Source organism: Lepisosteus platostomus, chromosome 5 (genome assembly GCF_059453375.1).
Source record: "Lepisosteus platostomus isolate fLepPlt1 chromosome 5, fLepPlt1.hap1, whole genome shotgun sequence".
NCBI classification, from domain to species: Eukaryota; Metazoa; Chordata; class Actinopteri; order Semionotiformes; family Lepisosteidae; genus Lepisosteus; species Lepisosteus platostomus.
This window is the reverse complement of record NC_142615.1, coordinates 36138444-36156972: the sequence shown is the minus strand read 5'-3', so window position 1 is coordinate 36156972 and position 18529 is coordinate 36138444. Positions and strand designations below refer to the sequence as shown.

General features: G+C 42.7%; 1 long non-coding RNA gene across 1 annotated transcript; it reads right to left on the bottom strand.

Moving 5' to 3' along the window:
- Window positions 1–211: 211 nt before the first annotated feature.
- LOC148665969 (uncharacterized) lies at window positions 212–4422 on the bottom strand. The gene is made up of 3 exons (XR_015936582.1): window positions 4289–4422; window positions 3183–3321; window positions 212–1486 (listed from the first exon to the last, which is right to left on the bottom strand). It is a non-coding gene; the product is annotated as an uncharacterized LOC148665969 (long non-coding RNA).
- Between the last annotated feature and the right edge of the window lie 14107 nt (window positions 4423–18529).

The window sequence follows — 18529 nt, the reverse complement described above, 5'->3', positions numbered from 1 at the left end:
AATCTGTTGTATCCTAATGTTAACCCCTATAAATTCCTGTCCTTCTACACTTCTATCCCTCTTAACGAACCTTTAACCAACTCGCGGCGAAAGCATTTCAATGCCGACAACACTGCTGTGTGCTGTACTGTTCGTGCATTGATAAATAAGCCTAGATTATTGATTGATTGTTGGTCAGACAGTCTTGAGGAACATATTACAGAGATTGAGCTGCTGTGTGATGGATTAAATCTAATCATCCAGATAGAAAACAGTTCAATTACAGCACAGAGGATTTAAACAGACACACATCTGTGTGCCACTGTTAGTAATACAGTACAGAGCGGAGCACAGTATTATTTTAATTCCTAACAGGAAACAAGATGGTTGAATCTCTGAGTTTGATGACCAGTAAAATCAGTGACTCAGTAATACAGCTTCAATCACACTCACTGTTGGGAGGGTTGAATTCTTTACTGTTTCTCCTCTTGACAGCCAGTCTGGGCTCCTCTGTCTCTTTCTCCAGCTCCTCTTCCTTCAGTGTCTTTCTCATCTTCTCCTTCAGCTCCTCTTCTCTCCTGCTTCACTCCTCCTCCAACCTCTGTCTGAGCTCCTCATCTCTCTCTCTCCTCAATCCTCTGTCTCAGCTCCTATGTCTCTCTATCTGTCCTCCTCCCTCTGTGTGAGCTCCTCCGTCTCTCTCTGTCTCTCCTCCTCTCTCTGTCTCAACTTCTCTGTCTCTCCCCCTCCCTCTGTCTCAACTCCTCTGTCTCTCTCTGTCTCTCCCCCTCCCTCTGTCTCTCTCTGTCTCTTCTCCTCCTTTTGCTTAATATATTTTTCTGGTTCAGTGTGTAGTTGCTCAATGTCAGTTGTGAAGTACAGCCCATAGTTTCCTGCCACCATGTCCTCTATCTTCTCCAGGAGCTCTGTGACCTGAGTGTGGTCGCCCCTGTTCTTGTTGTTGAGAACATGATACCTGTTCCCACATTTCTCCACCAGCCACTGGAGCTCCTTCCCTCCTCTCTCAATGCGCTGCTCAATGGTTGTGTTTCTAAGTGTGTTCTCCCAGGTGAACAGCACTATTGTGTGTTTCCACACTCTCTCACTGAGAAGATTGAGATGCTTTTCCACTGATCTCCAGTGGTCTGTGATTGAGTCCAGATTAATCTCCAGGAGGAGAGCGTGGGGTCCTGGTGGCACAGAGACACACTGGGCTGAATCACCTTTTTATTCCAGTCTAGAGTGTCCTCGAAAGGATGCTCCTGTCCACCTGAGTACCACTGAACACAGAAATACCATTCTGGTGTGTTAACTACAGTGACCTGCCTCCCAGTTACTTCACCCTGTCTCTTCTCAAATTCCTCCATTCCTCTCTTAGTGTCAAACTCCTCTCTGCCCAGGATGGTGTTTCCTGCCGAGCTCCTCCCAGACCATCTCTCCCCCAGCAGCATGATCCTGATCTCTGAGAGACACTGTGGTGCCTCATGGGAATCAGCCTGTTGCTCCCCTGTCAGAGAGAAAGATCACAGATTACCAAATTTTTATCACACATGCAATTTTTGTATCTATTCTCTCTCTAGACACATGTCCTTTGATGGTAGATGATTTGTTCTATTTTTTACTAAAATATATGGGGGCTCAAGTGACCAATTCAAGATGCCTGCTGAAATTTAAGCTCTGCCCCACCTTCTCTTTATTTTCTTTATTTTATTCAATCTCCCCCCTCATTGTTTACTCAGCTATTAACTGTGACACCAACATGTCTCCCAACCATGGCAGAGGCACAGGAAGTGCAAGATTTTCCTTTTTGTGTGAAGACCCGAGCTCACAGCACCCGGTCAGGGAGGAAAGAGCAGATGACAGATAAAACTCCCAACCTGTGGAAACCTCTCACTGCCTGCAGGCACCCCCTGCTGGTGAAGATCAGGTCAACTTGTTCACCGCCTCAGAGAGCTCATTGATTGAACACAGTGCCTCACCACCAGCGAGGCCGAGATACAGAAACAGAGGGTGAGATGAGCAAAGGGCAGAACTGATGGTGCAAAAGTGTGAAAGTCATGGGCCTGACGTGGACTTCGGAGTTCCACACCACCTGTCGGATTCTTTCACATGCAAGCTGTATTGAACTTGTATTAGATAGTTAATGACCGAGTCCACAGGTCACCAAGCCCCGAAGTGTGTTGGTGTGATTTCACCTCTTCCATCAGAGAGCAAATTCAGAATATTCTCACGGATTTCCAAAGCCAGTCAAACTATGCATGTGAAGCTACATCTGTTCATGTTACCTGTGTCCAAGATTCACATTATAGATGATCATTTCAGGACAGATGAGTCAAGAAATGGCAGAGGTCAAAGGAAAAATGGAGTTAGTGTCTAGGCCCTCTTCACAGTACTAAGTTTTAATTAGTTAACTGGTGTAGAACAGCCAGCTGATCAGAGATGCTGTGTCCGTCCTGCTGTTGAAATTCTGTACAGCAGAGATGTGTTTTCACCTCCTTCATGATGGAGTGGAAGAATCAGGTCAAGGTGACAGTACAGCTCAGGAAAGGAAAAAAAACATGAGGAATGACCTATTCAAAAAGAAACAGTTTTATTTGTCTGAGGTGATAAAAATCCCAGTTACAGCTATGGGTCAGTTTCTCCGGTCATCAACTTTCTGAACACAAGAAGTAGGAAAACAAAAAACAAGGACAGAAGTTTTGGGGACTCAAGTTCAAACACTGAAAGTAGAAATTCCCTGGCTACTGTCACATCTGGCCCTTGTATCCATCAGTGACTAAATAACGAACAGGCAAGACTCTTTTTATATTCTGCGTGTCTCTCTGCTGCTCCGGTTTCAAACAGGAAACAACCATGTCTGAACATATCAGCTTAAAACTCCTGCAGATACATTAGTGAACCTGAGGTTTTACACCAATTAAATTGTTTTTACTGTAAATTAACTTCTTAGTACAAACCAGGGGAAATATATGATGTCCTTCCTGTTCAGGTTTCACAGTACTAATCTCCGATCGCTGACAAGAGAAAGTGAAAGTAAATCAGCTCCTCTCTCTTAGTTCAGACCCTGTGTGTTTGACAGACAGAACAAACTCTCAGCAGACAGGAAGAAACTTCTCCAGCTGCTGCTGTGCTCTGTGACAGAGAAGAGACCTTCAGTGACTCCCTTACCGACACTCTGACAGTTAGAACAAGAGACATCTCACCAGGGCTGAGCGCTGAGCTCTCAGATGCCATCTCTCTCTCTCCTTCCCTCTTCCTGGTGACCTGAAGGAGAAAGACTTCCTGTTCTCTTCAGGTAAAGGTGAGCTCACCTGGGTGAGGAAGAGTCTTCTCTGGCGCCACCTGGTAGATCAGTACAAACGAAACTTAATAAACTGCCAGGAAAATTCATAACGCATCTATTCACTCAGGAAGCATTAAACATTAAAATACTTTTCATGAGTAAACTCTCATGTGACTCGTGTTGTTCCAGTAACAGGCAGGTCTGTCAATCAATACAAATGAAAGTTGCTTCAGGTGAAAGACTAAGAAAACCCAGATATTTTAAAAGTAACTGAGGCAAATCGCACAAGCTGTGTCTTTAATACAATTATTAACTACAAATGGAATGAAAAAGCCACTTCTCCTGTGAACCTGGAACACTGAGTCAGTGTTTTCTGATATGTGCCTGTATTAAGAAGAGCTAATATTTTATATGTGCATCAAACAAACACTCTTACTGGGGGAAAAGCATGTAAAATTAATTTAAAAGAAACAAGTAGTATTTAGAGAAACAGGTGAAAACATCACCAAGGACATCAGAGAGTCTACTTCCCTGAAGTCTTTCACATCCAGACTCTAAACCTTCTTCAATAAAAGAGCTTTAATTTCACTGCCCCTGTGTAATTCTGCTGTTTCCTCTCAGTGTGGACTTTTTCTCTGGAATATAAGGCGCTATATAAGATACATATTATTAATGTTCTCACTTCAGCGTTGTTAATTTACCTGCAAAGAATTAAGGAAGTATATTAATAAACTCTGTGTATAAAAAGAATCAATTGTGCTGTTTTTGTTTTAGATTTTGTCCCAAGGCTGTATTCCAGGCATCACGGATCAGGAGAGAGAAATTGTTCGGGGATTTAAATACGATTTAAAAGAAACTGATATGCTTTAAACAGGCTTCGATGTACGATGAGCTTTCAGGAGCTGATCGTATATCCTGAAAGCGTGATTTTCGAGCACTTTCTCGATTTCAGAACTGAAAATCCATAATTTCTCGCTAAACCGACACACCGTGAGAAGAGAGAAAAGTTCAGAATTTTCTCCTGACCTTCGGAGCGGCCGTGCCGGCGCTCTAACCCGCTCCGGTCCGCAGGTCCGAGCGCAGTTCACATGAAATGAGCAGAACCGGAGGAACCGGCACTCAGGAATGCGGAGGAACTGGAGGCACCGCCGGGAGCGAGTCACGGCACCGGCGCGCCGTAATACTGCGAGAATAGGCGCCTCTGCAGCCTGAGAGATTCGCACGTCCAGGACCCGCCTCGCCCGGCTCTCGCAGGGAAACCATGTCCACGGAGAAGACGGGCGGGTTCCACGAGTGTTCGTGCCCAGACCACTGTGAAGAGTTTCTTCTGTGGGGCTGCCGTGTACTAGCGGTGACCGAGGCTCCAATAAATGCGGGGACTTCTATAGTAGAGATAAAACGGTAGGAGAGCTGACAGGTGTGTCTATACGGAGGCTCTGTTTTAACTGTGCATGTGTAGCAGTTATTAAATTATATAAATTATATCAGCAAACAAATTTAAATGAAATAAATAATTTCGATATAATGTAATCTGCATTTTAATAAACACATGAGTGAGTGAGATATGTTTTGTGACGTGTTATACATGTTACATGTTGTTATGTGTTATACTGTACATGTGCAATATTTTTCTTATTTTTTGTAATAAAATAATGTGCTGTGGTTTTCTTTTCTTCTCTCTTTTTTATGTTTCCATTCTGTTTAAATGTACAGGAGTGCTGGGTGTCCATAAAATTTTCCCTCAGGGGACAATAAAATCGTATCTATCTAGTGTATATCATGATTAGATGTTACATCAGCTACAATCGTTTTTATACTGTGTGCTTGTTGAGATAGAAGGACTCATTACAGTCTATAACAGTACAGAATCATTTATATCTCATTTATATATACTGTGTGCTTGTTGTGATGGGTATCCTACAGACAGGACTCAGTACAGTCTATACCAGTACAGATTCATTTATATACACTGTGTGCTTGTTGTGAGGGGTATCCTACAGACAGGACTCAGTACAGTCTATAACAGTACAGATTCATTAATATCTCATTTATATACACTGTGTGCTTGTCGTAATGGGTATCCTACAGACAGGACTCAGTACAGTCTCTCTCTCCTTCCATCTTCCAGGTGAACTGAGGGGGAATAGTTCCTATCCTCTCAGTGAATCAGTGACATGCCTTAGAACAACAACCACCACAAAACAAATCAAAGTCGAATCACAGCAAAAGACATACAACACAACCTTACCCACTGGAGCACACACAAACACAACACACACTAAACAACACACACACAAACTGAAATACTACTTCAACTTAAATAGAGAAGCTGAGTATTTGACCAGGGTAAGAAACAGCAAAGAGGAACAGAAACTGAGGAAGTATTTCAGTATATCACAGCGAAACTTGAAAAAGGAAGATACCTCCACACTAACACACTGTGTCACGGATCTGTACTGACCAGCAGTCAGGACACTGGGGTCCTCACCCCTACTCTCACACACAGTGTCCTGGATCTGTACTGACCAGCAGTCAGGACACTGGGGTCCACACTCCTACTCTCACACACAGTGTCCTGGGATCTGTACTGACCAGCAGTCAGGACACTGAGGTCCACACCCCTACTCTCACACACAGTGTCCAGGGATCTGTACTGACCAGCAGTCAGAACTTTTTTTATATTTATACATACTGTATGTGTCATTGTCAACACCCCTACTCTTACAGTGTCCTGTCTGTGTCTGTGGTTTGTAACCTTTCTTATGTTCAGACAGATAAGGGAGAGAAATTGACTTTTATGTTTTATATTGACTTTATTCTCATGAGCCGATAATAAAAGAGAAAAACTGGCGCCAAAACCCGCTTCCGGCTCGTCCTCCGGATACCGCTGCTGCGCCGGTTGCTAAGCGACACTCCGAGTTTGAGCGCTCGAGCTCCTCTCAGGGCTGTTTTAGTCCCAGGTGAGGAGCCGCTTCTTTCCTGGAAATCCCAGGAATGACTGGGAATCCCTCGCCAGCTCCTTCCAGCGGGAATCTCCTGTGGGCTGGGAGGGATGGCGGAGGCTCTTCCCTGGTGTTTCTGCAGACGAGGGGAGTCCTGCTGCCCGTGTGGCGGCACAGCTGGTAAAAACGCTCCCTGTGCTGTGGGTGTTGTGGGCTGCCGGTGTCTCCGAGAGAAACGGGCTGTTTGTGTGGGAAGATGTTCTTTCCTCAGGAGGGGAAAAGTCCGTCTGGGGCTCAGCGGGAATAACCGAGCGGGAAGGAAAGTTCTGGAAGTGCGCGTCTCCTCTCCGTCTGCTTCAGTCCCAGTTACTGAGACACCGGGACAGAACGGGAGTGATGAGCGAGTCTTCTTTCCTACATGGGGTATTAGTGGGTTTTTTTAGGAAACAGGACAGAGACAAAAGGACACCAGTGGGAGAGAGTGCTTGATGAATCTCTCAGTTCTTGTCTTGATCCGGGTTGTACCCAGTCCCAGTTTAAACTGGTTTAAAATGTGGGACTTCTGCCCTGACAAGACCCCACATGCGTCTCCACATGAGACGGGAGTCCTGTAACGTGTGTTTAGACAGAACGTGTGTTTAGGGGAGAGTTTCTGGACGAGTATAAAAACCGGGAAATTCGCTTTTTACAGCAACACTTTCTGATTAAAATGTCCCGTTACTTCACTCTCAAGAAAACAATTTAAAATGAGTTGTTCCTTCCAGAAATTGATTATTTATTTCTTATTAGAAAAAGATTTCATCTCTTGACTGTTACTCCCCCACGAGGCTGAAGTTGGCTTCTTATTTGCGTTTTTCGTTCCACCTTAAATGCTGCTGCTGTGATGTTATATCGCCTTTCCCCTGTAGATGGCTCTCTACAGACATGTTTAACTGAAACGCATACGGCCAAAATTGCAGGTTGTGCGAGCCGGCTTACCAGCGCTGTGACGTCACCGCCCTTCCCTGTGAATAGCAGGGACCGCAGCCGTCGGGCTGACGGGAGATCTACCTTTAGCTCAACTGGCTGGGTCCCTGTTGAGTGATGCTGGAGTCCAAGGCTTGAGTTCCTGATGGTGGGGGGTTGATCTGAGGTGGCAACAGTGAGGGCGCATACCCACGTGAACCCAAGAGCGGTACAATAATAAAAATAACTAAAATGTGCAAACTTCAAATCGTCATTGATAGAAGCTGCCATCAATTCCTGCTGCAATGCTCTTGTATTTTTATTAATAGAGAGACTCGGAGAAGGGATGTGAATACTCGTGTGTCTTTACTTGATCGACCTCACTTCCACCCTCCATTTCTGGGTATTGTTGGTAATGTAGTACACAAGCAGCTCGCCAGATACAGCAGGTTCACACCTGTCAGCTCCTCACAAGCAGAGGGCTCCGGTACTGTACAGCAACACTCCCAGCTGATCCTCAGTAACAGCTCCTGGCATAGAAACATGACCCAGCGCTTTAATGTCAGCTCTTGTACACTTGAACAAGTAACAGCTTTATTCCCTGCTGGTAAGAGGAGAGACATGTCTCTATAGATACAGTTCACACCTGAAGAAGGCTCCACAGCCGAAACGTTATGTTTTCTCTTTTCAGCAAGAACAAACCTTTAATGTTTATTATAACCTTTAGTTATTATTATTTAACTCCTGGGAGACCTGCAGCTGATAGTGTAACTGTGTTTGATCCTGTATCAATTTTTTTATTAATTGTTGTTGTCATTCAGTAAAGCGCTTTGAGAAGCCACCTTTAAAGGCGCTATATAAAAAACACGACCCGGCGCTTTAATGTCAGCTCTTGTCCACTCGTGTGCTTCTGCACCGACAGCTCTCTCCCGTCCTCAGTTCAACCCGCAGACCCACACGAACCTGACCTGTCAAACCTGCTGTCAGGCTGCAGTGGATTTTTACTGAAGAGGAATGAATCCGGATCGGAGCCGCCGGACTGTCAGCGGGCCCGTCGTCATGGAAACCGGACCAACCAAACCCCCCGTGACAACCCTCCTTTGCTGGTCTAATAATAATAATAATAATAATAATAATGATGATGATGATGACGATGCTGGCCGTTTCTCTCACCCGTGTCCTCCGGTCTGGGGGAGTTGGAGTTTCTGTGAGAAATTGTCTTTCACTCTGAGTCTCTCGAAGGGATGATTCATAACAATAATTACTTGACTTCTTAGCAAATAATTTATCATTAGTATAAATTAGTACCACATAAAAAAGTGCTTATAGGAGACAGGGAAGGAATTTCATATATGTGCTATATGAAACCACATTCTATCTGTCTGTTATTATTAATTGGACTACCATCATATTCAACCTTTAACCAGGTGTGATACAAGATAGGTACTCGAGCAAACATGAAAGTCCTGCCAAGGTGAAGTCAAGCATTTTATGGAGCAGACAGTACCCGTGATCTTTCACAACCTTTCTTTGATTTGTGAAACTCTTCTTTCGTTTTGTTGTTAGCTCCTCTGCCTGTGGTGTGAACAGCAGGACATTGTTTGTTGAAACTGAAATTCGTCAGTACCTGGTGCTGCTGAGCTATGCACTCAGGCATTTTTAGTCTTTTGACAAGGTCAGACAGACATCCTAAAATTTCTGTGACAGAAATCTGGAAAAGCAAGGGAACTGCCAAGATAAATTGTGCTGAATGATAAGATCACTTTATTAGCCCTATACAATTTCTTGCATTAGGAATTTGTCTTTTCACATACTCCAGCTTGCTCTCCATGAGACACACAGACAGGAAGAGAGAAGCTTGGGGTCAGAGAGCAGAGTTAGCCATTTATATGGTGCCCCTGAAGTAGCTGGGGTTAAGGGTCTTGCTCAGGAGCCCAACAACGCAGGATTCCTCTGCCAGCTGTGGGATTTGAACTGGCAACCTTCCAGCCCAAGCACAGATCCTTAGCCACCCCACCACCCATTACTATTTATACACAATATTAATACCAAAATCTGAATTTTATAAAGACCTGGGTTCCAGAGTTTTCCATGTGAAAATTTAAGCATATTTATAAAGGCTTTCTAAGCCTTGGGAAACTGTCGAGGTGAAAATTCTTCCACCAGGAGGGTTAACATGGTGGAGATTGTTGAATTTAACCAACTGACCAGGGCCAAAAATCTGTCACATGACTCTTTGGAAGAGTTTCGTAAGCGTAAGTATCAACAACAAAGTGAAATTTACTCGCCAGGCTCTCTGCAACTGTCTGCTACTTGGCTCTGTATATCACTTAAGCCTTTCCTGGCATTTACTGTAGTTACAAAAGCAGGAAGACCCCCACCCTTCCTTCTGGCGCCATGTTTAACCATTCCATGTCCCAATCGCAGCGGGCCAGAGAGAAAAAAGTGAATCCCAGCAATGATACAAATATATTATTGTGGTCAGGGGGAGCAAAACATCAGTATTTACTGCTTGTAATTACTGTAAGACTTATGGCTGAATTCTGAGCCTAAATATAAAGTTAAAATCTCAAAAAACAGAGGAATGTTGGAAACGTGTGACTGTTCAGGGGCATAAATACAAATAGAAGATAAATGCTTTTTAACATCTCAGATCAGTTTCATCAAGGTCTCCAAAACGAACAAGAAAAAGAGCCTTTTCAGAGAACAACTACTTCGTGTTTACATAGAATAAGTAGATGTATGAGTAATCGGATTTCTCATTTGTTTAAACAGTGAAATTTCAGCTGCAGAAGATCGCACCGGAGACAGCACTAGCTCTGCTTCTCATAGACATTCAGGAAAGGGTGAATTAAGCCATTCCAAGCACAATAATAGGGCAAGTGCAATAAGTTTAAAATATACATCAAGTAATGTAAATTAAACAGCTCTGTGGGACAAGAAACAAAAGATAGAGAAAACCTAAAAGCTAAATGTCAGTCTAAATTAAGACAAATGAAAATTTAGGATGTTAAAGTTAATACAGACACTCCAGTACATTAACACTGCACTGAGAGAGAGAGGAGTAAATACAGACATACTGACTGGACACTCCTGTACATTAACACTGCACAGAGAGAGAGGGGGGTTAATACAGACACACTGACACACACCACTCACACATACCACAGCACTGCTACAGGCACAGGGTTTAAAATTAAGGGAATATATTTATACAGTAGATACAGATGCAGCTACAGTAGAGATACAGAACAGATAGAGTACAGCAGACATATAGATGTAGTACAGATATTGAGACAGTACAGTCCTGGTACTGGGAATGGTTTCAAATATACAATATATATCAATAATAATATATACATGTACAATATAGATCTAGAGAATATATCTATAGCTACAGATACAACTACAGTAGAGATACAGTACAGATATAGTACAGTAGACATATAGATATAGTACAGATACTGAGACAGTTCAGATACAGTACTGGTACTGCTTCAGGCACACAGGTTTAAAATAAATACAATATGGATCTAGTGAATATATCTATAGATACAGCTACAGTAGAGATACAGTACAGATATAGTACATTAGACATATAGTTATAGTTCAGATATTGAGACAGTACAGATACAGTACAGTACAGATAGAGTACAGTAGACATATAGATAGATAGATAAGACTTTATTGATCCCAAAGGGAAGTTGAGGTGTTACAACAGCCCAGCCCAAGACAAGCAAAAACAAACATCAGAATAGACGAAAAATTAAAATACATACAGTAATACAAAATAAACATAAAATAAATATATAGGTGTGCGCAAAATATGCACAGGTAAATATAGATTGAGTGTTTAAAAAAGTACAATAGTGCAACATGCTGTCCATAGATGAGCAAATGAAGGGCTGACAGTCCTAGCCTAGGGCAGCGTTATACTGTACACACAGCCGCCGGGAGGAAAGACCTGGGAAAACGTTCCCTTGAACACCATAGCTGGAGCAGTCTGTTGCTAAAAGTGCTCCGCTGCCTAATAACAGTCCCATGAAGCGGATGAGAGGTGTTGTTCATGATGGCTGTGAGCTTGGGCAGCATTCTCCTCTCAGCCACAACCTCCAGGGGGTCAAGGCTCAGCCCCAACACAGAGCCAGCCTTCTTGATAAGTTTATTGAGCCTATTTGCATCTCTTGTCATGATGCTGCTGCCCCAGCACACAACAGTGTAGAAGATGGCCGCTGCCACCACTGATTCATAAATAATGTGTAGCAGTGTTCCACACACACACCAAAGGACCTCTATCAAAATAGTCAGCTCTGACCTTTTTTGTACAGGGTGTCAGTGTTGTAGCAGCGAGGCTTAATAATAAGGCAGAAGTAAGTGTTTCTGAGCTTTCCCAAATTAGGCCCCATTTCTCTGTTCATCTCTGTGGTGCAGCCACAGAGAGACTATTCATGCAGGGTGATTTAAGGTCCTATGACAGCTCCCAAAGGGGGATGCACTTAGCTAAGCCTGGCTATCATGATCAATGGTCATCCATTGGCGGCTATCTGTCTAGGGAGTGCCAGTTGGACATCTGGACTGCATTACTAAGTGTCAGGACTAAGTGACTCATATCTCACCTTGATCAACCAATCAGGGACTGGTAGGGCAGAGTAACCCACGTGGGACTCTGATGCCCATGGAACTTTCAGCCAATCAATGAGCTGAAGTTCCTCCAGGTAAAAACAGGCAACACAAAGAGCCTGGGAGATTCAGATTCAACAAGATTCAGAAGGGGAGTTTCAGAGAGATTCAGTAAGATTCTGGAGAGGATTCTGTGGACTGTTCTAAAGGGAATTCAAAGGAGAATTCCAGGGCAGGACGGCCCAGGAGCAGAAGGCTCCCAAGGGCAGGACATTCTCGCAGCGCGCCTCCTGACCATCCTGAGACTCAGCCCGGACAACCACGGAACGGCCAGTGTGTCTGAGTGCCAGAACTTTCCTTTGTTCTAAGAGTCTAGAGTGGAGGTTGCCAGAGAGTAACCAGCAGCAGGCCTCGTGAACAGGTCAGAACTGTGTATTAGTACCTGTGTGTGCGCATTGTTTGAGTTATGTCGCATGGTTGGATTCTAAAGCCATCAAAAGAATCAACTTTGTGATTTACTGCTACAATTAATAATTGTCTCAGTAAATGCCCAAACCCTACAGAACTGGTGCCTTCAGAGAGCCACTAACATTACATATTTGGCGTCCCACGGCTACGGTTTTCCTACAGTGGCTAAGGGTGTTTATGGGAGTTGTAGTTTGTAAGATGTTTAGTTCCCAATAAATTGATATAATCGCCCAGTGAAAGCTCTGTTTACCTTCATATGAAAGCCCAAAACACTAAACTGAACCCAAGATTTTACATCTGTTTGGTGGCAGCGGCAAGTTTTTTTCTTCACGGACAGATCTGTCCATGTAATGTCATACATTTTATTGCCCTTGTGTGTGTTTAACCCTTGTCGAATGGGTTGTAAATGTCTCTTCCCTGAGTACTGGCCAACACTGAAAAAAGGCTACAGGAGCTCAGTAAATGAAGATTTGTGTGTGCGCTACCCAACACACTTAGTTGCAGCAGTGTGGGTGTTTAAATGCTATTGGCTCATGAACAGCATCCCAGTGCATTGCCTGTCTAATAGTGCCACATTCAATAAAACCAATAGAGAAAGAGATTCACAACGCAAAGCAGTGTCAATCTTCTGTGTAAAATATCGGTTTGTAAAACTCCGCTCTGAATCTGGACTGTAATTAACACTGTAAACATCCCGTTTGTATAAAAACAGGTGAGTGTAAATCTGCTTTGTTATTGTCGAGCTGTGTAAGAAGACAAGAAACATATATTTCCGGACCTTTAATTCAGTATGATGTGTTTAGTACTGCAGAGATCAATGACAATGTATGTATAGAAAAAAGGTGAGTGTGAATCTGGTACAGATGCAGCCATTCAAAATGAGCGGTAAAAACCCACGGTACAGTAACCAACCCGCAGGGCACTGTGGTAAGTGATTGGCTGGCCAAAATGACCGACAGGGGCACTCGTGGTGCATTGGTTGGTAGTGAAAAGATTTAATCATTTAATGTCTTTGGACTGTGCACATTTCAATCCACTTAGTTTTGAATATTTATATGGAATTTTACCACTAAAGGGAAATTTTAGTAGCTGAGCATAAAAAGAAGAGGAGCATAACGCATCTGAAGGTCATAAACGATATTAATTTTGGAACATAAACATACAGTATATAGCTGGCCAGATGGACATCTGGACTGCATTACTAAGTGGCAGGAGTAAGTGACTCATATCTCACCTTGATCAACCAATCAGGGACTGGTAGGGCCGAGTAACCCACGTGGGACTCTGATGCCCATGGAACTTTCAGCCAATCAATGAGCTGAAGTTCCTCCAGGTAAAAACAGGCAACACAGAGAGCCTGAGAGATTCAGTGAGATTCAGTAAGATTCAGAAGGGATTCAGGAAGATTCTGTGGACAATTCTAAAGGGAATTCAAAGGAGAATTCCAGGGCAGGACGGCCCAGGAGCAGAAGGCTCCCAAGGGCAGGACATTCTCGCAGCGCGCCTCCTGACCATCCTGAGACTCAGCCCGGACAACCACGGAACGGCCAGTGTGTCCGTGTGCCAGAACTTTCCTTTGTTCTAAGAGTCTAGAGCGGAGGTTGCCAGAGAATAACCAGAGGATCCACCCGAGGTTAGCACCAGCAGCAGGCCTCGTGAACAGGTCGGAACTGTGGACAGCTGAATCACTATTCAGAACTAGCTCTTCATCAGGAATGAACCGGTCCTCTTCCTGACTTGCTGGGACCCACAGTCATCTTTTCTCCTGTGCACAAACTTTGCTAGTTAAAGCCAACACTAACTAACCGGGCAGCAGCATCTGCAGCGCACCGTCGCAAGCCGCACAGCACAGCCTGGCACCGAGCTAGAGAGCGCGGATTGGACAGCAACAACCTGCAACTGTTTCTTTGTGCACGCAGGAGATCTGAATCCCCAGAGATTGGATGAGTATATAACTTCAATGCATTACAGCTCGAGAATTCAATTGTTATCCCAACCAGTTGATATCAATTTAATTCCTAAGAGTTATGTACTTGTTTTGAGTATCTAATGTAGAAGTTGTAACCAAGTTCACTTTACGAAACGGTCTTAATGAATGATATACTGAACGTATGTCCTCTTGATATATGTAACACTTTGTAACTGACTGAATATATACCTTTTGTATTCTGATAACCCTCTCGATAAGATCTGTTAGGTTTACATGCATAATCTATGTATTAATAAATGTATCCTCGTGTATTAGTACCTGTGTGAAAAGATGACTGTGGAGTCCCAGCAAGTCAGGAAGAGGACCAGTTCGTTCCTGATGAAGAGCTAGTTCTGAATAGTGATTCAGCTGTCCACAGTTCCGACCTGTTCACGAGGCCTGCTGCTGGTGCTAACTTCGGGTGGATCCTCTGGTTACTCTCTGGCAACCTCCGCTCTAGACTCTTAGAACAAAGGAAAGTTCTGGCACTTGGACACACTGGCCGTTCCGTGGTTGTCTGGGCTGAGTCTCAGGATGGTCAGGAGGCGCGCTGCGAGAATGTCCTGCCCTTGGGAGCCTTCTGCTCCTGGGCCGTCCTGCCCTGGAATTCTCCTTTGAATTCCCTTTAGAAAAGTCCACAGAATTCTACACTACAGGCTCTCTGTGTTGCCTGTTTTTACCTGGAGGAACTTCAGCTCGTTGATTGGCTGAAAGTTCCATGGGCATCAGAGTCCCACGTGGGTTACTTGGCCCTACCAGTCCCTGATTGGTTGATCAAGGTGAGATATGAGTCACTTACTCCTGACACTTAGGAATGCAGTCCAGATGTCCATCTGGCACTCCCTAGACAGATAGGCGCCAATGGATGCCCATTGATCATGATAGCCAGGCTTAGCTAAGTGCATCCCCCTTTGGGAGCTGTCCCTTATCAAAAGAAAACATCTTTAAATCAGCCTGCCTGAATAGCTTCTCTGTGGCTGCACCACAGAGATGAAGAGAGAAATGAGGCCTCATTTGGGAAAGCACAGCAACACTTAATTCTGTCTTATTAACAAGCATTGCCGTTACAATAAGTAGGAAGAAAGATACAATGTTTTGAAAATGTAATATGTTTTAAAGGATTAAAGGGAAAAGAAATACTTTATATACGCAAACTAATTCAACTGAGCTCCTCTAAACAATATCGCCTGAAGAATTGCCAAAGCACAATGTATCAATTTTGGTGACATTGGGGGAAAAGGATCACAACATTGAAAACCACAAGGGTTATTTTCAACAGCAAAATTTATGCTTGCAAATATTTGACAAAAAAAGGAATATTACACGCACGGAAACCAATATTTACCACTAGGGTAGAATGCAGCATAGAACAGTTGGATAGAAGGTTAGTGTAACTCTATAGTGCATCGCAGAGGTCAGTCTCTTCCCCCTCATTATGCAGGCTGACTTGTTCACAGTGAACTGTCCTCCAGCGATAGTCAGCTGGAATCACTGACGCAGACATGATGTTAAGACTCTGACAGCATCTTGGCTGATTTGGTTAAAGTGTTTTCCTATTAAACAGGAGATTCTGCGTTCAAATCCCAGCAGTGTCTTTCTTCCTGTCTTGTCTTACAAAATGTATCACTATGGATGATTACGTGCAGCTTGATTTTGTTTAATGCAAGTTTTCATTCCCTTTCTGATGGCTCTCTACAGTAATTTTTAAAAGTACTAATCGGGATGGATTACTGTACATATCCTCAGTAAAGGGGAATATATAAGTAGTGACTATCCAAATTGCATTTTTGTGTGAAACACATTTCAGAAAATCGAAAACCAATTTTCAAAACTCACAATAACAAGACAAAGGCAAAACATAAGTTCACTTTCACTTTATGCATATTTACCACAACCTTGCCTTCTGATCATAAAAAGTCTTAATTTTAATATAGCAGTTTTAAATGGGACATTCAGAACATGGCATATGAGAATATATGGTTAACCGAGGATGAGCAAAGGATGATCGCACTTTCTGCTTATTGTTATGAACCTACCCCTGGTTATAAAAATGTCTCACAATTCTGACACTGAGGTGTGAGACACAATGTAACAGGCTCTCATAATCCCGAAATACAAGAAATTTTACTGTAGTGTTTTATAAATTTGACCCTGTGAACATTGCATGTCCCTCCTTCCTCATTACCAAAACATCTCAATGTCCCGGCACTACGTACATTTGTAATTACAACACTTCACTGTTTCATTTATGAGTTGTGACATTGTGACCATGGCATGTTAAAGTATATAGAAAATCTAGATCAGAACAGGCTAAATGCAATTCCTAGTGATTTATCATTTTCTTACTTTCTAAATGAAAAAAAATATTTTTTCAGTGATTATGACACTTCAGTATGACATAAAATATGCTTCAATGACAGAATAAATAATAATAATAATAATAAATAAGCATGGAAAAAATACCCAAAGTGGACATTCATAGTTGTGATTATAGAATGTTAGATATCGGGTGGGTAGCTGCGTCAGCATGCGTAAGCTGCAAAGGAACAAGTAAAGGACTATTCCTGCCGAAAAGAGAAGAAAAGAATCACAATGTTTTGGCTGTGGAGCCTTCTTCAGGTGACAGAAAGACAGGGCAGTAAGCAAAGATAATTTTTTTTTATCATTGCTGAGTGCAGTTTATCGCTGATGACAACATCAAAGACATTAAGGAGTTTTTACGGCTAACAGCTCCACATCAACTTCCTTTCATAACTAACCTCATCAGATCCTTCAACTCCCAACTCTTCCAGTTTCTCACTTCAGAGACGGATAAAAAACTCAAAATCCTCTACAGAGAAAAACCATCAACACCCTTATCACCTCCACCAAACTTAACCTTGGTGTTACTACACCCTCTGACCTTTCCCTTTCACCCCTTTGCATCCTCAGCTAACATATTTTAATAGTACAACAAAACTACAATAGATTGTACAGTATTTATGTTTAAAATTAAAGTAAATGTGTCAAAATATCGAAGTCCAAATGCACGGTGCTAATGTAACAAAGCTTGCAAGTTCTTAAACAAGTCTGCATTGTATTTTTAAAATATTTCAGCAGAGGATGCAACGGGGGTATAAATGACGACTCGACTTTTTCTTGGGTGAATTTGGTTTTCTGGGGAGTTGCGATGTTGGGCATACAGTAATTGGACATTTCCCGGTGATTCTGACACGTGTTAAGCACTCACATTTCCTGTAAAAATTAAATTGGTTAAGGTTTCGCTGAGAAATCCAATCGACCTTTGCGAAGACAATGTTTACATCGCAAAAGAAAACCGTCCCTGGGTGGACTCGAATCACCAACCTTTCAGTTAACAACCGAACGAGCCACACAGACGGAATGGTGGGTCCATGTCTCGCATCATGACTTTCCGGTTAAAAAAAAACTTTTTTTGCCAGCTGGTAATATTTTTTCTGCACTGATAATCAAGAATTGAATTTCATTTCTCGCAAGCTGTGTGAATTTCTTGAAATACAAGTTTTCCAGAAAGGAAATGAATACATGCATTTAACGAAATCAAGCCCTTTGTGATAGTCCGAAATGGTACGTTATGTACTACAAGATAGGAAAAAAAAACATGACTGGGATTTTAAACTACGTGACCTACGGTACCAGACCGGGTAAAGTTAGCTTGAAGTTCGAAAATGAATTTGGCACGCCTGTAGCGTTTACACGAAACCTCTTAGAATCGCGAGAATACTTGCTTTGTGTATAAAATACATTGTGAATACTTTCTAAGCCTTTACTTTTTCGTTTATATGACATTTGTTTGACCAAGCACGAATATTCTTTTGTCCATATCTTCGCAACGGAAGCACAAAACGTCTTCAAACCAAATGTATTTTAAAGACCACGACATGTGGATATTTCCACAGCCTCTACATCAAAGTATCAGTGAGCTAATTATCTTTTTTTAAATCTCCGGTTTTTCATCGATGCGTAATTACGCACTAACTGGAACCCGGGGGACCGCTGTATACACAAGTTCACAACGCGAGAAATACTGTTCAATACGGCTTCATGCGAAAAACCCGTATATGACCATAGGAAGCATAACTGTGCAGTCTCCAATTACCCAGACTGTAAGCACGGGAATAAAGCTTTGTCTGAATTCTGAAACCCTTCCTTTACGTCCTGTTTTCATTCAGGTAAGAGTCAACTATATGCAAAATACTACTGACAGCAAGAAGATTAAAATATTCTTTACTCAGCAGCTTATTAAACACAGCTCCCATGATGTTCAAACCGATTTTTTACACAGAACACTGACACAGCTTTGCG